The sequence below is a fragment of the Ostrea edulis genome, chromosome 1, assembly GCF_947568905.1.
Source record: "Ostrea edulis chromosome 1, xbOstEdul1.1, whole genome shotgun sequence".
NCBI lineage: Eukaryota > Metazoa > Mollusca > Bivalvia > Ostreida > Ostreidae > Ostrea > Ostrea edulis.
This window is the reverse complement of record NC_079164.1, coordinates 111,648,918-111,672,068: the sequence shown is the minus strand read 5'-3', so window position 1 is coordinate 111,672,068 and position 23,151 is coordinate 111,648,918. Positions and strand designations below refer to the sequence as shown.

At 34.2% G+C, this 23,151-nt stretch overlaps 1 protein-coding gene and 2 long non-coding RNA genes across 3 annotated transcripts in view; 2 read left to right on the top strand and 1 right to left on the bottom strand.

Annotated features, from left to right (window-relative positions):
• Positions 1-23,151, top strand: part of LOC130051336 (uncharacterized) — a 181,289-nt gene that overhangs the window by 134,354 nt on the left and 23,784 nt on the right. The window lies entirely within an intron of this gene.
• Positions 781-19,878, bottom strand: LOC130051340 (uncharacterized). The gene is made up of 5 exons (XR_008799808.1): positions 19,373-19,878; positions 17,438-17,509; positions 1,734-1,874; positions 1,180-1,265; positions 781-929 (listed from the first exon to the last, which is right to left on the bottom strand). It is a non-coding gene; the product is annotated as an uncharacterized LOC130051340 (long non-coding RNA).
• On the top strand, positions 7,380-11,315 carry LOC130051343 (uncharacterized). The gene is made up of 3 exons (XR_008799811.1): positions 7,380-8,039; positions 8,911-8,977; positions 11,251-11,315. It is a non-coding gene; the product is annotated as an uncharacterized LOC130051343 (long non-coding RNA).

The window sequence follows — 23,151 nt, the reverse complement described above, 5'->3', positions numbered from 1 at the left end:
TTGCAGTTACCGATGCTGAGAGCCGAAGCTGTCAAATGAAGATTTTGTGACCCGGACCAAGTGAAGTCCAGCCTGTAGACTCCAACATGGACGCTGTGTCAGATGACCCAAACTCAAAACCATACAAAGTACTTCACCAAGAGAAGACTGCTAAATTGTGGAATAATGCATTTAAAGAACACTCACAGAAGTTTCTAGACTGTAATAGTTCACTGGACTGGAACCAGCATGGGGAGGGAAAACAAGGCCTTGCATGGATCCTTTCCATCCGATGTAAGAAGTGCCACTATACAAGTCGCCGTGAAAAGCTGTATGAAGAGGTGGGGAGATCCAGAAGGGTACGCAGAGCTACACAGCTAAATGTGGCTATGGCTGTCGGTCACATGGGTACCAGCCTTACTACAGAGGGTATGCGTGGTATGCTTCTTGGCGCAAATATTGAACCAGCATCAGCTACCAGCATGCAGCAGACCTGCAACAAAGTGGGAAAAATTATCACAGATGTGAATAAAACCAGCATGAAGAAAATAAGGCAGGCAGGGTGATGATCGTCCACGAGACATTTCCCATTATACCAGTGATGGGGATAGTGCCGCTGCATCCGGGGCATCTGAAAAACAAGAACATGTCATCGAAAACCTTAAAGACTTGCGTCATTTCTTTGACTCTCAAAGAAAACAGACAGCTAAGGCGCTGTTCAGCAGTCACATGTTTCCCGGAAGATCCAAAGCCATAAAAGAATACATGCAGAGATTTCCTTAGATATGAAGCTTCGAAGTAGGACAGAGTACGAGAATTGCTACAAACACTACTCCGGAGACTTACCTTTGATGAAGCGGGCTATGTCTACTGCTGTCCGTTCTATCATAAGCTGCTACCAAGGACAGTGCGGGAAATCCTGTCAACTTCATTCCTTTTCCTGTCGCGGACTGAAAAGCAAGAAGTGAAAATCTTCAGTGTTGCCTAGTGACTTTGAATTAAACATGACAGAAGAAGACAAATGTTTGTTAAAAGACTGTATAAATTTGACTTTAGGACCAAATAATCTTGATAAAATTAAATATCATACTTCTACACAAAAATCTGAATATGTGATTAGGGCATATTAAAAATCAAATCCAAAATGTATTACAAGTAGTAGAAATTTTGAAAGTAGAATACATAAAGTTGTGAACTCACTGAATGGGGGTCATGGAAAATTAACATTGGAACTTTGTGAATCTGTAGGGGCACCTGTTGTAAAAGGAAGTAGAGTGGTCCATCATCTAAAACAACAACAAAATAGGCAAAATTACTTTAAAATGAAACAAAAACTTTTGAAATATAAATATCAACGAAAATACTACAGATCTAAGAGATATCAGCTCTAAGATAAAAAATCAAAAGACACTTACAGTAAATCACTAACAGATCCAAAATTAAAAAGGAAGTTGTAAGTGTGAAAAAAAGGGCGGGGGTATTGATGATGTGTATCATTTGTGTATGTAATTTAAATGTATGAAATTTGTATTTAATACATATTCTGTAAATTGTGTTGCATGTAATAAATGTTATGTTTTATCATGCACTGTTTCTATTCAACTGCGTCTATGAGGATATGTATAAATGATATATAATAGTATTGTAAAATGTGACATTTTCTTATACGAGGAAGTCTGTACAAGTAAATTTGTTCTATTTTTTATTATTCATTTTAATAAAGTTATTTAAAATAATTATCATGTATTTCTTACCTGTCTGATGAACACAACAAAGGTTACAGAGGTGATTGGTAGAAATACGGGTATATGGGTGTCAAAACTCTCTGTTGATGACATGACAGCATCCTGCATTGTTTATCCACCATTATTGATCTTTAACAGGGGAGGCTACTCCTGAAATCAGAGAAATTGCAGTCAAAATGCACGTTACCTGTTACTCTTAAGGTCTCACACAAGGAAATAATTTTACTATATGTTACTATATAGCTTTAATTAAATTAATTAATTAAATAGACTGTCATCAGATAATTAATGAAAGAGAAAATAAAGATTAATTCTTGGGCAAAAATTTGAGACCAGAAAAAAGACGCCTTATGCGGCATTTAAGAGAGAAAATTGACAGTAAACACATCTACCTCAAAATACACGTGGGTTTCACATGTTGACAAACAGACTACACACCATCCAGGAAGTTGCATCATGCCCACCTGAAAAAAGAGTTCCCTTTAATTCAGTGGGTCAATTCCAATAAAGTTATAATATTCCTAGTAAATGAGCCCAAAATTAGTAATGTAGGCCTAAAATAAAATGCCAAAAAAGAAAAAAAGGAAAAGAAATTGTCTCTTGTATATATATGTAACAGGAACGGAGAAAATGTATGGCTGGACCGGGAATCGAACCCGGGACCCCTGCATCACTAGTCAGGTGCTCTACCGACTGAGCTACCCAGGCCGATATCCACGGCCAGAACCATTACATTCCTCCCTCCTTAAATTGTCTTCGCCCTCGAAGACGCAACCCAAGTTCTTATTTGCCCCTGGGAGGACTTTCACCTCCAAGTCCAGGGGTGGTCAACGGCACCAAATCTGTAACAGGAAATGAGAAAATGTATGGCAGGACCGGGAATCGAACCCGGGACCCCTGTATCACTAGTCAGATGCTCTACTGACTCAGCTATCCAGGCCGATATCCACGGCCCAAACCATTATATATAGAACTACAACTGACTAAATCATTTTGATTGGCTATTTCCTTGCGTAAGACCTTTAAGTGTATATTAATTGTAAACTTTGGCAGTATGAAGTGTGCATTTATGACTGAGAGAATAATTTAACTCTAGAGGCTAGCTTATAAATCATTAAAGAGAAAGGTAATAATGGCTTAGAAAACCTTTTTTATGGTAATTATGGTCACCTTTTTTTAAACATTAAACTTTATGACTCAACACTATACCAAGGTCAAAAATTTTTCTCTTGACAAACATATTTATCCATATGATATAATTTTGTAAACAAATGTTTGCAACTCATGTATTCATTCCAGAATATGCTTGTTTAAGTTTTGGGGTGCTTTAATCCAACATACCTCTAACTCTAACCCCTGCTTTTATATTGTGACATGTGCGGGGTTAGAGTCAGAGGTATCACAGATTTGGAGTGCTCAGAATATGTATTATGGGCACTTATGAATAAAATTGGGGGAGGGGGAGGCAATACTACATGAACTTGGTTGTCCCTGAAAATTTTTTTGGAAAGTTTGTACATGGGGCATTTCCGTTTTGGGACAAAGCGACTTAGTAACCATTCAACATAAACAATATTTATAGTATTCTAGCCTGTGTATTGTTGAACTTTTGCATATTTTGTTTAAAGAATGACAGACAAAAGACTAATAAGGATTTGCAACAGATTCTTTTATCTTTATTCAAAAGTGGTAAAGTGGTTAGACAGTATCTTTCAAGAGTCATGAAATAAGGGACACCTTACATAGTCCGAGATAACATACATACATACCTGATGTTTAACATTTCATCGTGTAAAAACATTGCATTTTGTTAATTATTTAAATAAATTAAAAAAGAGAAGTCGAATCAAAACAATGTATCTAAATCAACTATTTAAGCACTACACAAGCATGAGGCCCCGAAACAACTTGGCGGGCTTGTACAGACAACTTGTTCCTGTACGATTCTCACACATTTCTTTTATGAAATAGAAATAAATATAGCACAAAGCTTGTTTCTTATCATACCAAATGACAAGATTTGATATCCTAAAGATTATTTCATTCAAACTTTTTCAATATATGTCAACATTTTTAAGTATTAAAAAAACACGTTTATGAGCTACTGACCCCTAAATATAGGGACCAGCCCGTTTTTCTTGATTTCAGTCGAAAGCCCTTGTAATTACACACAACTTTTGTTCTATATGTCTTACCAAATTACTACCAGCTTAAAAGATATTACACAAAAAGGAACAAAAATCTATTGGAAAAAAATTCTCAAAATTTCCCATCAAATAGCTTCTGAAGTTAAAAAGTTTAGCCAATAATTTTAACTTCCTGCACAACTACAATACCTTACCTACATTTTCTCCAATTTTCTTGCTGATATCATTTGTAGTTCCTGAGATTTCTGCTGGACAAAAGACCCCCCGAAATTCAATTAAAGGGCAATAACTCGTAAACGGAGGTACATATCAAAAATTTGAAAAAACTGTTTTTAGGTCTCAATGCAATGTATCTACACTGAAAGTTTCATAATAATCAGATAAAAGGTTTCCGAGAAATCGCCTGTATAAAAAAAGCGGGAAAAAAATAATATAATAATAAGAAACAGTAGAATAACAGAAGGGTCTTCCGAAGGAAGCTCGGAAGACCCTAATAACGAGCTATAACTGTGTTGGGATGCCAACACAAATGTCTCCGAACACCTCCCCATGTCAGAAATGCTTTTTGATGCCAGATAAGGATTCTCAAAAAACCCTAGAAACTAAATTTGGTTGAAATCCGTCGGACTTGATTTTTGGCCGCCATTTTCTTAAATGGCGGCCATTTTGAAAAATCTGCAAATAGATTGGAAGGAAATGCTGATGCTAAAAATGAGTTGTGGACCCTCCATTTACCCCAGAACCCAAATGTTCTACAGATTTCAACACTTTAAAATATTTCAGTATATGGTGGCCATTTAGAAAATGGCGGCTCAAAAATTTTGTTTTGATGGTGGAAATGGACTAAGGGTCACCAAAATACCCTAGAAATAGAATTTGGTTGAAATCCGACAACCTTGACTTTTTGACGTTTTTTGCCTGCCATTTTGAAACGGCGGCCATTTTCAAATTTGAAAAGTTGATTACACCCCTCCTAATGACCCTCTATCAGCTCACAAAGTTTGAAGTGGATCAGTCGAAGCATGTTCATAAAATCGCGCGGACAAATTTCTCACTAAAGAAGAGGAAAAATAAGAAGAAAATAATAATAACTAGATGCGATCTCGTTGCGAGCAACGAGTGGGTCTTTCGTCCAATTTTAGATGTGATGAGATAAGAATTTGACTTGAGATTTTCGCTTATAAATAATGATACAAATATATTATCTAGACGTACAATTTAGTTTCGGTAATGTTTTACAGATATTGATTATTTAAGTGTTATAAATTAAAGACTCTCTGCCCCTCTCGGCCACTAATTAAAGGGGTCAGACTTTTTTTGGAGAAAAATGTTAATAATGTTATTTACTGCGATACAAATTCGACTGATCGGGCGAGTCATGTCGCCCAGAGGCCTATTTTTTGATATCATTTTAGATATATCTCGCAAAACTGAACAAATTTTGTTCTACATATCTTATCAAAACTTTCTTGAGAAAAAAATTATTGATTGCGACATTTATCAGACTGTTAAGGCGAGTCATAAGGCCCGTGGGCCCTTTTTCTTGATATCGTTTGAAAGATCTTGCAAAACTGAACAACTTTTGTTCTACATGTCTTATTAAAAGTTTCTCCAGAAAAAAGCTATTGATTGTGATACTAATCAAACTCTTCAGGCGAGCCATGAGGCCCGTTCGTCTTTTTCATGATGTTGTTCGAAAGATCTTGCAAAACTAAACAACTTTTGTTCTAGATGTGTTATTAAAAGTTTCTTGACAAAAATGTTATAGCTTGCAACAATAACCCAACTGTTCAGGTGAGCCATGAGACCCGCAGGCCTATTTTTTAACATCGTTAGTTAACGCTTACGAAACTGAACAACTTTTGTTCTGCATGTCTTGTCAAAAGTTTCTGGAGAAAAAAGTTATTAATGTTATTAATTGTGATACAAATTCGACTATTCAGGCGAGCCATGACGCCGGAGGCCTATTTTTTGATATCATTAGATAGATCTTAAAAAACTGAACAACTTTTATTCTACATGTCTTATCAAAAGTTTTGTGAGAAAAAAGTTAATCATTGTAACAGAAATTCAATGGTTCAGGCGAGCCATGAGACCCTTGGGCCCATTTCTTGATATGGCACGAAAGATCTCAATAAACTGTACAACTTTTGTTATATATGTCTAAACAAAATATTTACGAGTAAAAAGTTCTGATTTAAAACGTGGAAAAAAAATAGGGCATTTTTCTAAACTCCATTTTCGACCCCTACCGAGCTTCCATACTAGGCACTTCCGGAAATTTTGAAAACCCAGGTCCACAACTGCAACATGTCGTCTAACATCACTGAAAATTTCAGCACTCTAGCTTTTATTGTTTTTGAGTTTTTGTCTGGACAAAATGGTCATCTGAAAATCGATAAAAGGGGGATAACTTCCGACCGGAAGTGATTTTTCAAAAATTGAAACGGCGGTACAAACTTCAAATGGCAACGCATCAATTCTGAAAATTTGAAGCAAATCGATTCAGTCATCTCCGAGAAATCTTATGCACAAAAATCGGTAAGAAGAAAAAAAAAAAGAATAATAATAATAACTAGACACGATCTCGTTGCGAGCAACGAGTAGGTCTTCCGTCCGATTTGTTGATGCACTCAGAGTTAAAAAAAAAAAAAAAAAGAAGACAAATGAGTCCCAATTTAGTTTCCGACTTTGAGACACTTTAGATATAATCAATTTTTCATATCATAAGCTTCTGAAGCAAAGTTGCGGTGAAATTCGTTTGAAATTCGACTCTCCAGGCGAGCCATAAGGCTCGCGGGCCTATTTCTTGATGTCATTTGTTAGTCCTCTATAGACTCAACAACTTTAGTTCTATATGTCTTTACAAAATATTTACCTGTAAAAAGTTATTGAGATCGACCGATATCGACAAAAAATCGACTCTACAGGCGAGCCATTAGGACCATAGGCCTATTTCTTGATATCAATCGATAGATCTCGATAAACTGAACAACTTTTGTTCAATATGTCCTTACCAAATATTTACCAGTTACAAGTTTTTGAAATCGACTGATATCGACAAAAATCGACTCTACAGGCGAGCCATGAGGCCCACAGACCCATTTTTTGATATTGATTGATAGGTTATGACACATTGAACAACTTTTGTTCAATAATGCTTTTCAAAAAATATGTCGTTTTAAAGATATGAGGCGTCAAATATTTACGATTTTGGCCCTTAAGACTGATTCTATGTAACTATCAAAATTCAGTGGCCACGGTATGTCACAGATTTTTATGAAACTTTGTGTGTAACAATATTATGATAGATATAAAACAAAAAGGACATGCAAAGGTTTGACTTAGCAACGGTTGCCATGGAAACCGATCCTCTAACAACAGCTGGACAAGATATGCACATGTATGTTATATTTTGAATAATCAAAAATTAAACGCTATTGTTTATAAAAACAACAATTGTAAAAATTATTTTGAGCTAGGTTCTAGCTTTTAGAATTTTTTTTATATTTATTTAATCCTTGAAAACAATAGAAATAATTATTTTTATGATGTATAAGGGTTTGATATATGTAATTTTTAGAGAGGGATAAAATATATTTGCCCAGTCATTTGGTGTAAACTCACATGCTAGTAAAATGTATTGAATCTTACTTTAAAAAAGTACAGAAACACATTTGTGGAGAAACCAAAGGTAAACACATAAACCAGTAGTTTCCTCTGGTGCACAAACCAAAATACACCAGAAAGAGTTATTGCCCTTTGTAACACTCTCTTGTATTGGAGATATGAACAGCCTTCATTTGTTTTCAGTATGGCAGGAGGTGGAAATTGAGTTTTTATTCAATTTGTTCTTCAGAAGTTTATCAATATCAGATGCTCTTTGTTCACTTAATTCACTACCACGATCTTTATCTTCAATTGTGCTAAAGGATTCCGGTTTATTTCATGGAATACAAATCCGTTTGATCTTTGCCATAGTCGCCGGACTCTAGCATCCATATCCAATCGTCTACGTATTCGTAGAAAAAGTAAATGTTGTGGAATTTAACGCTTTATTGCATCACATCCGACTAAAAAAATGACCAGGGAAACAGAAGGCTGACAGACATATTCATAGAAAATATGAAAAAGCCCTGCCTGTTGCCGTGTTGGAACTTGTATTGACGTAAGTATTCTATTTGATTTAGAATCCAAATTCTAATATTGCCAATACTTCTGAATAAAATGTATCAGAAAATTTGGCTTTTAGTAAACATATGAGAACCCCAATTTATTTTATACTGCCAGCCAGGCTAGTCAGCTATAGTGGTATACATGTAGACTGAACATTGTAAGTAGTCCTGTCATTTACTGCATGGGTGTACAATATAGAATACTAGTTAAGTATGTCCCCAACCTAACATTCACTCAGGGAGTTTCCTATCACATTTACACAGAGTTCAGGATCGGTAAAAATTGGGGAATACTTATAAAATCATGTTTCATGTGGAAATTTTCAAAAGGACTAGGCCTAATTTATGTAATCCTAAGTGATGACCTCTCTCTCTCTCTCTCTCTCTCTCTCTCTCTCTCTCCGACTGTCAAGTTTACAATAAAAACAAACATGTGAATGCCTGTGTGCATTCTAGATAAAGATTGTTAAAATCATATATATTGGTGAGCCAGGCTACTTTCAAGTTTGTTTACCTGTGGTAACCCCCACTAATATGTGATCGTTCTAATCTACAGAAGAAATCACACAAATACTATTATGATTTAAAGTTTTCTCATCTCTGTAATTATGAACTTTAGGACACTTGATCTGGAAAAATTAAATGATGAAAAACTGATGATTTTGAATTGGGTCCTGTAACTGGGCCCTCAAATTTTAATACATGTAGGTCCTGTCAACTGAAGTAAATCAATGAATATTAAATGTAAATTGTAAATATTCAAATACTTTTGAATTCTTACTTTTTCATCCAATAATCACATATTTTGGCCAAAGTACATGACCACTATTTTATGTAATTAATGTGTGCTTTTCTGTGTTTCAGCTGTATGAGCATCATACTGTGCAACTCACCTAAAGATGGAGTTGACCAAGTTGCTGACTTTGAGGAGGTAAATATTCGGCATTAATACATACACATTGAATACATAATTTGAAATTCAAATTTTGAATCCCAGTATTATAAATCCTAAAACAAATTAATAGATGTGGGGAATGTGGTACATTGGGTTTAGTTTCTTGGTTATAGAGCCTGCATGGAAACTGAATTCTCTAGAATAATCACAGGAGACCATCCATTTTTTATGCGACATGATGACTTGAAACGTTTTCATCACAACTTCCTAAAAAAAATGTATTACTTCACTTAATTAGCATACTCAAAAAGACTAGTTGTTTTGTTGTCAATGATGCACATATATATGTACACATGTGTATGAGCTCAGTATCATTTGTAAAAATGATTAATTCTAATTAGGTCAATGTTGAGAATCACTCAAGTGACCTACATGTTGCTATTTGTGTGCTCAGTCATCATAAGACGTTAATTGAACATTAATATTTTTTCTTGATAACCACCCTTCCAATTCTTTTCAAATTTCTTTTAAGCATCTTTGGGACAAGGGGAATTAACATAGATTGTAAATCTAAAGACTCTGGATTGACGGTACTTTTAAAAATGCTCTATACCAAAATTGAGAATTTTGTTTTAGAACCAGGGTTTGATTTCTTCAATTTTATGGAGAAAACTTTTTCAGATATACACTTCGTTAAATTGTAGAGTTGGGGAAGGAGGGGGGGGGGGTTATAAGTGTATTTGACATTTATTTGTGTCCAAATTATGCAATTAATACTGAGGATTTCAGTAGTAGTCTGTTTTTAAAACAACAGACACCTAGAATTAAGAGCACAATGAAAGCATACATGTGATAAGGAGGGGGGGGGGGTGACTTCATAATAATGCCTGAAAATTCTTAACAAGTAAATTTTAACAAAAAATTTACATTAGAGATGCCAATTCAAGATAATTAACATGCTTTGTTTATTGGCATCTGGTGTACATTTAGCAACAAGTAGTGTTGTTCATTGTGAAACGATAAATTGATAATGTACATGTATGCGTTGGTTGTACATGTATATGTTTTAGGCATATCTTATTGCATGTTTTGTTGTGTTTGGTTGTCGAAAATATTGATAGAAATTAATAATGAAGAATTGCTGAGGACATCATGATTCTGATCTAAAGAAATTGAGGACTAGTTAATATTTACATACTTTGTTACATCATGACCATACATTGCTTGCAAGAAAAACACACATGGGCCACATACATGTAATCAGTGACTAAGACATTTTGTTCAGTTATACTGTTTTCAAGTCATTACACTTAATTCTTAGAAAAATTCCCTAACTGGCAATTGATTGCAATCAGAAATTGCAAATTTTCTATTTATTCCTTACTTGACACTATCGAATGACAGTAATGTGATGCGCGCTCCCTGTAATCAGGGGGAAATAACTAGTATACATTGTGAAAAATGTAGCTCATTGATTATTCATATACGTTTGAAATATTTTATGGTTATACAAGATTTTTTACAATAACTATTGAAAAAGACTCGAACACAATTTATGTTCATGTTATGCATAAATCTTATTAAATCATTGACTCCGCAAAATATTATGACATCACAGGAGAGTGGAACTACCTTAGATAAAGCTGAATGCTTATGAAGGAAAAACAGAAAGGGGTACCAAAATTGCGAATTTCGAAAACACAGGGTTGTGAATGTGGGTCCAAAAGAGTCATATAGTGTATAACATGGATTTTGTAGCCCTTAGAGCTATAGTGATACTTTGAATTTTTTTTTTAAATTTGATTAATACTCAGGTAACCAATAAGGTTTGTGGACATCTTGTTAATTTATGAGTATTAACACTATTAATAGCTCTTCAATACAGCATAAACACATGAATACAAACTGTATCAAAACATAACATCCTTTAGGCCAATTCAACTTAATTAGTAAGATTATCATCCTGGGTCACCAAAAAGTATGGGGCAGACTGTGGGAAGATTTTATTTTTTAATTTTTATTTTCTGAGAAATATATTGATGACAAACGAGTTTTTGTCAACAGAAGTGCATAATTTAATGCCAGATATATAAATCTATGTTATTTCACAGATGATTTTTGAGGGACGGGTGGGCGGGCATGATAATCTATCAACTAAGTAATTAATTAAGTGGTAAAATTACTATTCTAGCATCATGAATGATCTTGTACATGTAAATTTAGTTTAATCAAATTGAATTAGGTGTGTACTGTATGAAAATGTGAAAAATAAGATGAACTTTTCAATATTTGTTCAACATATTTTTTAGAACTTGAAGAGCAGAAGATGCATTCCATGACTCTTATGTGATATAGAAGACAAAGAAGAGCTCTTGAGAATGGGAAAAAAACTGCGAGTTTTACAGTCAATGAACACACCTCACGACACAAGTCCATCCTGATTCAGTAAACTATTCTTCTAAGGAAACACCATGACTTAGTTAAGATCAAGTTTTGGTGGCAGAAGACTAATGTAACTAAAACATTGCAAAATTAACCTGCAAGTGTCTTATGTGACCCTGATGAATAAGGATTCATAACTGAACAGTTGAAGGAAAATCACTATTATAATGATTTTAAAAAAAAGATGATTGTGTTGTTTGGATAACATTGTGATCCATGTTTGTTGAATAAACAACTTTGCAAAAATGAGTTGTTCTGTGTTAATATTATAAATTTACTAATTACTGGTATGTCAACATAGATTACAGTAACACTGAACAAACTTCCATAAATTTTAAAGTTTCATGCAGTTTCTGCAGTAGAAAATGACACCTATTGATTTTCTGGTCCAAAGGTCACCAGGTGCAATACAATACTCTGTACAATTGATGTCTGACCAGTTTCTTCAGAACCCTTTGATTGATAGTGATATTTCATACAGGGGTTGGTCACTGGTAGTATATGACCCCCATTGATTTTCAGGTCAAAAGATTAAAAATGTCACTCCGTGGCCGAGTGGTTGGAGCATAGCGTTCAAAATTACACGGCCTCAGTCGGCGCGGGTTCGAATCCCGCTCGCGCTGGTATTAAGTGAGAAAGTTTCCCAATTTTCTTTTGGAAGGTCGGTGGTCTCTTCCCAGGTACATTGTATCTGGGTTCTCACTTTCACCAATAAACACTAGGCACCACCAGAAAACTGAAAAATTGTTGAGTGTGGCGGAAAATATCAATAAATCAATCAATTAAACATGACTAGGTGCAATGTAGCTAGTACTCTATGCAATGGTGTCCCCCCAATATCTTGGGTCTGTTGTTCAATTATGATATTTCATATGTTGGTTGGTTATGAATAGTAGATGACCCTAATGATTTCCAGGTCAAAGGTCAACAAATACAAGGCAGTACAATGAACAATTTATTGGTATCTACCCAATATCTTGAGAAGACTTTTTATAGTTATTGATAATAGTTTACATGACAATACAGTACATGTAATATAGCTTGTTTATGGAAATGATTGCAAAATCTACTTGGTGTTTGGGGAGGGGGGGGGGGGTCCTACTGGATTACAGTTTATGTTTACATGGGTTTTTTTAAATCACTCTAACTAATTTTTATTAATATGTTAAACTTCTCCATGTTTATTTTTGAAATATCAATTGCTCATATTGTTCATTTTAACTGAAAATGGTGTAGGTTGTATTATTTGTCATTAGTATGAATTTTTGGCAAAATGCCCAAATCTACAGTTTTCGTACTACAATAGATCAATTGTACTACATTTCACCATTAATCTTTTTATATAAATTAGGAGCCTTTAATATGGACATCCTTTGATGACAGTTGATTATGCTGTATGTATTTTCCAAATTATCTAAATTCATCAACGAAATCCAACAAAAAATCCCGTTTTGGCAAAATGCCCAAATCTACAGTTTTCGTACTACAATAGATCTATTGCACTACGTTTCACCATTAATCTTTTTATATACATTAAGAGTCTTTGATATGGACATCCTTTGATGACAGTTGATTATGCTGTATGTATTTTCCAAATTATCTAAATTCATCAATGAAATCCAACAAAAAATCCCGTTTTGGCAAAATGCCCAAATCTACAGTTTTCGTGCTACAATAGATCTATTGCACTACGTTTCACCAATAATCTTTTTATATACATTAAGAGTCTTTGATATGGACATCCTTTGATGACAGTTGAGTATGCTGTATGTATTTTCCAAATTATCTAAATTCATCAACGAAATCCAACAAAAAATCCCGTTTTGGCAAAATGCCCAAATCTACAGTTTTCGTACTACAATAGATCTATTGCACTACGTTTCACCATTAATCTTTTTATATATATTAAGAGTCTTTGATACGGACATCCTTTGATGACAGTTGATTATGCTGTATGTATTTTCCAAATTATCTAAATTCATCAACGAAATCCAACAAAAAATCCCGTTTTGGCAAAATGCCCAAATCTACAGTTTTCATGCTACTACAGATCAATTGCATTACGTTTCACCATTAATCTTTTTATATATATTAAGAGTCTTTGATATGGACATCCTTTGATGGCAGTTGATTATGCTGTATTTTCCAAATTATCTAAATTCATCAATGAAATCTAACAAAAAATCACTTTTTGGCAAAGTGCCAAATTATAATACATTGGTACAGCGGTCAGTAACACACTCTTTACCATAGGTGGATATAGATATCATAAATAAGGAGGGAATTTTATGGCGAATCGAGATTTATGGAGAAAATTAGTTGTCTTTTTCAATTTTTTATATACCACAAGGACAAAACATGGGCAAAACGGGCTGAATTTTGCAGTTCAATTAGCCCTCATAGACTGCTGTCGGTTTCCATGGCAACGGATGGTAGAAATTCGGTTGTGGGGTTGGAATTATGTAAGATGGTGCAAGTAAAGTTAATACTGTGAAAATCAAAGAAATCTGTGACATTGAGTGGCCAGACCCTATCTGATTTCTTTGATTTTTACATAGAATTGATCTTAAAATCTCTAATTACGTAACATATGACCTACTTTTTGATTTGATAAGATCAAGCTCGTTGAGATGAACATTTCCGCTTCTACAACTTATTATAAAATATTAATAGTTTCTGAGATATTCTCAAAAACATTTGGACCCTTCTGAACCCCTAATTTAAAGGGCCAGCCCATTTTGCTTGATATCATAAGAAAGGCCTCGTCATATTAAACATTTTTTGCTCAACAAGTATTTAGAAATTCTTTACCGTTCTCGAGTTATCTCTACAAGAAATATTTAGGGGCCAAACTGTAGCTCCCTAACGGGGCCACATAGGGAAAAAACGAAATGTACATATTGTTTAGATTATCATTCTGAACAACTTTTGTTCAATGATGCTTTTCAAAATATTTGTCGTTTTCAAGATATGAGGCGTCAATTATTTATGATTTTGGCCCTTAAAATCCCTTATTACGTAACATATGACCTACTTTTTGATTTGATAAGAACAAGCTCGTTTAGATGAACATTTCCGCTTCAATGACTTATTACAAAATATTAATAGTTTCTGAGATATTCTCTTAAACCTTTGGATCCTTCTGGGCCCCTAATTTAAAGGGTCAGCCCCTTTTGCTTGATATCGTAAGAAAGGTCATGACATTTCAAACATTTTTTGTTCAACAAGTATTTAGAAATTCTTTACCGTTCTCGAGTTATTTCTAGAAGTAATTTTTAGGGGCCAAACTGTAGCTCCCTAACGGGGCCACATAGGGTAAAAACGAAATATGCATATTGTTCAGATCATCATTCTGAACAACTTTTGTTCTTTATTGCTTTTCAAAATATTTGTCGTTTTCGAGATACAAGGACTAAAAAATTTATGGTTTTGGCCCTTAAAATCCCTTATTACGTAACATATGACCTAAATTTTTATATGAATAGATTTGGATTGTTGAGATGAACATTTTTTGTTCTTTGACTTATACCAAAATATTAACGATTTCTCAGATATTTGATCTAGACTTTGAGCCCTTCTAGATCCCTAATTTAAGGGGCTAGCCCCTAAATCTTGATATTTTCGAAAAGATCTCGTAAATGTGCACAACTTTTGTTCTACATGTCTTAACAAAATATTTGCAAGAAAAAAGATATTGGAGATCAAAGGTCAAAAATCGCCGAAATCGGCGAAAAATTTTGGCATCCATTTTTTCAGGTCCAGGCGAGCGTTTAGGCAAATCGCCTCCGGTAAAATCGAATCCCCCACAAATCTTCTAAAATGTTTACTCTATCTTGTGTAGAAATTTCAAGACTCTAGCTTCAAAACTAACGGAGGAGATGTGTGGACAACAAGGCCCTTCAAAAAGTCACTAAAAGAGAGATAACTCCTGACCGGAAGTGACGTCAAGCACGAAATTTTGCAAGCAAAGTCTCGTTACCAAAAGACATCTTTCCTGAAAATTTCGTGAAAATCGATCGAGAAATGGCTGAGAAAAACGCGTGTACTACCAAGGAAAATAATAATAATAATGAAGAAGAAGAACGCGAACAATAATAGTAAGGTCTTCCGCAGGAGACGGAAGACCTTAATGAAGAAGAAGAACGCGAACAATAATAGTAAGGTCTTCCGCAGGAGACGGAAGACCTTAATAATGAAGAAGAAGAACGCGAACAATAATAGTAAGGTCTTCCGCAGGAGACGGAAGACCTTAACTAGAGCAAAGCTCGTTGCAAATCAACGAGTGGGTTTTCCTTCATAGCTGTGTGATTGATTTTATGTTGTTTTTGTCTCCTTCGAGAATTTTTTAATCATGTGGAGACATCACCATATACTGGTGATTGGCTTCAAATTTATACCTTTACTTGGCATTTAACTGTGAATGATGGCCAACATTGCCCATAACAGTGGGCCTTGGATTTTGAGGCTTTATCTGAATGGTTGATTCACTTCAAAGTATCGAGCTCTTGGCGATGGAACGGTTTCTATAATTTTTTATCAACTTGGGCAAGTTGAGGCCGGGATTTGAACATTTACCTTTGATGTTTTAAGAAAAGTGTAATAAAACTTGTTCATGTGCTCCTGGAGAGAAAGTTGAAAATAACAACGTCTGTAAAACGTGATATACATTAACTGAACATACTTTGATCACAAACCCATTTCAGCTTCTGGCTCAGATGAGCTAAACATCACTTGGTTTTTCTTATTAAAGTCACAAATTAAAATAATTTGCTTCAATACAAAAAATCACAATGTAATAATCTTTCTATGAGCTTTAAAAATTTCAGATAAATATAACAGGAAATGAAGAATTCTCTATGTTTATTTTTTGATCTGTTGGGAATCAAAACTGTACATAATTAAAAAAAAACAAAAAAAAACAACAGGATTCAGCTGTAAAAGCTTTGCTGTATTTTAAATGTGATTCAACATCACATTGAAATAACACATGAAAGATGTACATTATAGTAGTGCATGTTCTATACACTGAGTCAACAAACAAGCAACCATGTATACACAATTGTATACATTAAAACAGCTCTAATACTGTAAACGTATTACATTTGGTTGTGTATTCTTTTTAGCGCCTTTGGCGGAAAGCAACTTCCGCTCATTCAAATACAACGCTAAATGTCTTACACTCTACACATAAATAAAAAAACAAAAAGGAATTCGCTAAATCAAATTCACGCTAACTTGTTCAAAAATCAATTTCCGCCAAATATCGTACACGCTGAATATAATACATTTACAGTAAATATATGCATACATTTAAATTTCACTTGTTACATGTTCTAGTTGTATAGGCCTAATATGTAAATTATATTAGATAGAGGGTTTTTGTCCATCTGCGTCTCTTAATTTCTGTATTCTGCTGATATTTTTAAGCATCAACAATTTTCTATTCATATGCTCTTTTGGCAAATCATCGTTATGCTGGGAATCAATCTACACAATCACTTAACCTGGAGACATACTGTCGCACCTAAAACAAATATGAAAATTCTTGATTTTAATAGATAAATAAATTATAAACCATGTGTTCAGAGCCATTCACATTTTTTTTTAATGTAAAAGTACATGTATTTCATTCAGATATTTAGTACAAGCTGTTAAAAACAGTAATGAAATTCAAGTAATGCTTTGGGGTATATGTAGAATTTTTTCATCATTTCAAAAAATGAATGCACATAACTAGCACAGTATAATATTTACTTTTAACATGTTTAAAGAACTGACTAATTATGAATCCTGACAACAATTTTGTTAAACTAATCAAAATGGATTTTGCTTTCCGACACGACTGTCAAGAGAAAGTTTGTTTAACATGTTTAAGGAAATAATTTCACTATATGTTACTATATAGCTTTAATTAAATTAATTAAGTAACTAGACCCTCAGTAGATAATTAATGAAATAGAAAATAAAGATTAATTCTTGGGCAAAAATTTGAGATCAGAAAAAAGACGCCTTATGCGGCATTTAAGAGAGAAAATTGACAGTAAACACACCTACCTCAAAATACACGTGGGTTTCACATGTTGACAAACAGACTACACACCATCCAGGAAGTTGCATCATGCGCACCTGAAATAAGAGTTCCTTTAATTCAATGGGACAATTCCAATAAAGTTATAATATTCCTAGTAAATGAGCCCAAAATTAATACTGTAGGCCTAAAATAAGATGCCAAAAAAGAAAAAAAGGAAAAGAAATTGTCTCTATATATATATGTAACAGGAAAGGAGAAAATGTATGGCTGGACCGGGAATTGAACCCGGGACCCCTGCATCACTAGTCAGGTGCTCTACCGACTGAGCTACCCAGGCCGATATCCACGGCCAGAACCATTACATTCCTCCCTCCTTAAATTGTCTTCGCCCTCGAAGACGCAACCCAAGTTCTTATTTGCCCCTGGGAGGACTTTCACCTCCAAGTCCAGGGGTGGTCAACGGCACCAAATCTGTAACAGGAAATGAGAAAATGTATGGCAGGACCGGGAATCGAACCCGGGACCCCTGCATCACTAGTCAGATGCTCTACTGACTCAGCTACCCAGGCCGATATCCACGGCCCAAACCATTATATATAGAACTACAACTGACTAAATCATTTTGATTGGCTATTTCCTTGCGTAAGACCTTTAAGTGTATATTAATTGTAAACTTTGGCAGCATGAAGTGTGTATTTATGACTGAGAGAATAATTTAACTCTAGAGGCTAGCTTATAAATCATTAAAGATAAAATATTTCAACATTTATGGCATTTGAGAAAGGTAATAATGGCTTAGAAAACCTTTTTTATGGTAATTATGGTCACCTTTTTTTAAACATTAAACTCTATGACTCAACACTATACCAAGGTCAAAAAATTTTCTCTTGACAAACATATTTATCCATATGATATAATTTTGTAAACAAATGTTTGCAACTCATGTATTCATTCCAGAATATGCTTGTTTAAGTTTTGGGGTGATCTAATCCAACATACCTCTAACTCTAACCCCTGCTTTTATATTGTGACATGTGCGGGGTTAGAGTCAGAGGTATCACAGATTTGGAGTGCTCAGAATATGTATTATGGGCACTTATGAATAAAATTGGGGAGGGGGGGCAATACTACATGAACTTGGTTGTCCCTGAATTTTTTTTTGGAAAGTTTGTGCATGGGGCATTTCCGTTTTGGGACAAAGCGACTTAGTAACCATTCAACATAAACAATATTTATAGTATTCTAGCCTGTGTATTGTTGAACTTTTGCATATTTTGTTTAAAGAATGACAGCAAAAGACTAATAAGGATTTGTAACAGATTCTTTTATCTTCATTCAAAAGTGGTAAAGTGGTTAGACAGTATCTTTCAAGAGTCATGAAATAAGGGACTCCTTACATAGTCCGAGATAACATACATACATACACGATGTTTAACATTTCATCGTGTAAAAACATTGCATTTTGTTAATTATTTAAATAAATTGCACATTAAATATCAAAATCGGGAAAAAGCCTGGAAAACATCAGATATTTCGGACTACTCCTTATAATGCGAATGAATTTTGTCATTGAGTGAATGAAGACCGAGCATATAAACAAGGTCTCATGTCACGCAAAAAAGATATCCCCTTTCAGTGAACCTAGGACAGCAGAGAATAAATCTAAATTTGCACTCTCCTAATAGCATTGGTGGAGTCCATGAATGAAAATTTCACAAGGGAATTTTAACAAACAAATACACCTCTCCCACTAAAAACAAACTTTTATAAAAAATTGTAAAATTACAAGTATTTATAATGTAAAAGCTAAATCATGGGGAATTTGAGAATGTCATTAGAAAGCTTATGAACACAGTATTGACATTAAATAAAAATCAGTGTGCGTGTACGCAAAATACTGACATTTTAATACAACCCTATCTGTCTGTGTGGATTTTAGATAAGTAAAGCGTTCTAACCTTTTTAGCAACGTCCAATTCCATCACACATTAAAGTGTCACCATTAACTTTTCCTTACTAGTTACAATATCACTGGGGACAGTTTATAAATATATCTGCACTGTATCTTTATGTGTTTATCAATCCATTGCAAATATGACCGTCAGAATTTTCTCGTAGTCGAAACATGGTAAACGATTCAGACAACAATATATCCTTCGTTAGTATTGACTAATGCTCCAAGTGCGTAATCGAGGGCAGTTCATGTGCTCGTAGCTGTACAATGAATATACATGTCTACATACGGTGATAAAATGTACACATCACAATTTGATTTCGCCATTTTCTGGCCTTCCCACAATGCCTCTCGTGAATGTTTACATCCAGGAGGCCCCGTAAAGACTTGCTCTGCACTGATAACATACATACATACATGATGTTTAACAGTTCATCGTGTAAAAACATTGCATTTTGTTAATTATTTAAATAAATTAAAAAAGAGAAGTCGAATCAAAACAATGTATCTAAATCAACTATCTAAGCACTAGACAAGCATGAGACCCCGAAACAGCTTGGCGGGCTTGTACAGACAACTTGTTCCTGTACGATTCTCACACATTTCTTTTATGAAATAGAAATAAATATAGCACAAAACTTGTTTCTTATCATACCAAATGACAAAATTTGATATCCTAAAGATTATTTCATTCAAACTTTTTCAATATATGTCAACATTTTTAAGTATTAAAAAACACGTTTATGAGCTGCTGACCCCTAAATATAGGGGCCAGCCCCTTTTTCTTGATTTCATTCGAAAGCTCTTGTATTTACACACAACGTTTGTTCTATATGTCTTACCAAATTACTACCAGCTTAAAAGATATTACACAAAAAGCAACAAAATTCTATGGGAAAAAAATTCTCAAAATTTGCCATCACATAGCTTCTGAATTTAAAAAGTTTAGCCAAAAATTTTAACTTCCTGCACAACTACAATACCTTACCTACATTTTCTCCAATTTTCTTGCTGATATCATTTGTAGTTCCTGAGATTTCTGCTGGACAAAAGACACCCCCCCCCCGAAATTCAATTAAAGGGCAATAACTCGTAAACGGATGTACATATCAAAAATTTGAAAAAACTGTTTTTAGGTCTTAATGCAATGTATCTACACTGGAAGTTTCATAATAATCAGATAAAAGGCTTCCGAGAAATCGCCTGTACAAAAAAAGCGGTGGAAAAAATTAAAATAATAATAAGAAACAGTAGAATAACAGAAGGTTCTTCTGAAGGAAGCTCGGAAAACCCTAATAAGAAGAATGAGAAGAAGAAGAAGAAAATAAGAATAGTAAGAAACGGAGCAAAAACAATATGTCTCCGACACTTTGTGTTCGGAGACATAATAATAACTAGAAACTCATTACTAGTAATGAGTAGGTCTTCCGTTATACTACTTCTTGTCGAGATTGGAAGTTTAAAAGCCATTCATTACAATTGAATTTTATTTTCTTCACACATTATCCGTTGATATTAAGGTTATCAGTGTTGGAAACAAACCGCAGTTCAGATTGCTTTTTTCAAATTCGGTCCAATTTGTGAAATGCATTGGAATTTTCAAAAATATATTCCACAAAATGTACCGCAGAGCCTTACAAAAAAAACAACAACCAAAAAAACACGTTATGATTCCTGTTGTCTATATTCACTTTCGGTCATGACCGGAAGAGCTCCAATCGAATAAATATTTTATTCTACATCTTAATAATTCTCAACTAATCATACTTTTAGCTTTCGACAAAAATACACATCTTTAAGACAACTTCCAGTTTTTCGGTCGGCACTTCCGGTGGATATATTTTACATGAACAAGACCTAATCATCATCCATAATAGCCTCAATATCTGTCAAAAAAAAAAAACTTCAAAAATTATATTTTTTATATCGCTTCCTGTCACGACCGGAAGTGACGGTTACGTACGATTCTCACATGATGCAAACACACTGATGACTGACTATCAGTTTTGAAAATTTGAGACTTCAGTCGTTCACATTTGCAGAATATTAGCTTGAACAAATTCTCATTTTGAAGACTGCAAATCTCGCGACCGGAAGTAGATTTCACCAAAATACTTTACGTTACTCTAGACATTTGCAATGTTTTGCAATGTCAATAACATACAAGAAAATCATATACAAGCGAGATTTAAGACAAAGTCAAAAACTCAATTTTTCCACTTTTTCTCACAAAACCGGAAGTTGCCGTTTTTGCTTCCGGTAGGGTCAACATATTTCAAAAGAACAAGAATGAAGCAATAAGCTAATGTTCGTTCTCCGTCAAAAGAAAAAATCTGAAATTTTCGATTTCTTTTATCACTTCCGGTGAGGTCCGGAAGTTACGGTTGACAAAGTTAACCATATTCGACTAACCTACTTGTCATGATCTATCATTCCTGAAAGTTTAGTGCCTTAATCTTTAACTGTTGCTGAGCAATTTCGTAAACAAAATCTCATTTTGAAAACAGGAAATCGCGCGACCGGAAGTAGATTTTACAAAGATATTTGACGTTACTCTAGATATTGTCGGTGTAGGTAACATATTTGAAAATTATTTCAAATACTTCATTCACAAGCGAGATTTGTGGGAAATAAAAACGTCCAATTTATTTCGATTTTCTCTTATAACCGGAAGTTGCCGTTTTTGTTTCCTGTGGGACTTACATATTTTGAAACTGCAAAAGAGATGCAATAAAATGATGCAAGTTTTTACAAAAAAAAGTTGAAATTTTCGATTTTTTGATCACTTCCGGTGACGACAGGAAGTGACGGCAGACGTGCTTAACCCAATTCGGCTCTCCTACTCCTTAAGGTATATCACTCCTGTAAGTTTGGTATCTTAATCTTTTACCGTTTCTGAGATCTCGCGCGGTACAAAATATTTTTGAAAGAAATGGAAATCGGACATATCTGACGAACGGAAGTGAATTTCAAAAAAATAAAAAAAAAACGTCTGGAGGTATTTCTATTCTCTATCATCCGTGAAAATTTCAAGAAAATCCATACAGCCATCTCTGAGAAATCTTCAGTGAAGAAAAAAAGAATAATAATGATAAACAGTAGAATCGCTATAAGGTCTTCCGTCTGGAACGGAAGACCTTAATAAGAAACAGAGCAAAAACAATATGTCTCCGACACTTTGTGTTCGGAGACATAATAATAACAAGAATAATAAGAAACGGAGCAAAAACAATATGTCTCCGACACTTTGTGTTCGGAGACATAATAAGAAACGGAGCAAAAACAATATGTCTCCGACACTTTGTGTTCGGAGACATAATAATAACAAGAATAATAAGAAACGGAGCAAAAACAATATGTCTCGGACACTTTGTGTTCGGAGACATAATAAGAAACGGAGCAAAAACAATATGTCTCCGACACTTTGTGTTCGGAGACATAATAATAAGAAAAGTGAAAAATCAACAATAGAATAATAGAAGGGTCTTCCGCTGAAGACGGAATACCCTAATAAGAAGAAAAATGACAAAAACAATATGTCTCCCCTTTGAAGGGGAGACATAATTAGATCATTACAAATGTCTAAAATCGCGATATTTCAACTTCCTATTCATATTCTTATATACTTTAATTTACATGTAACATTTAGATTCATCCATGCAGTTAAAAGATTATAAAGGAAACACAGTATTTTACAATGTAACAAGTAAACAAGTACATGTAACAACGTCCTATGATCTATCTTAATATTTTTTTAAGTCAAGATAGTTTTGTGAAAGGTAT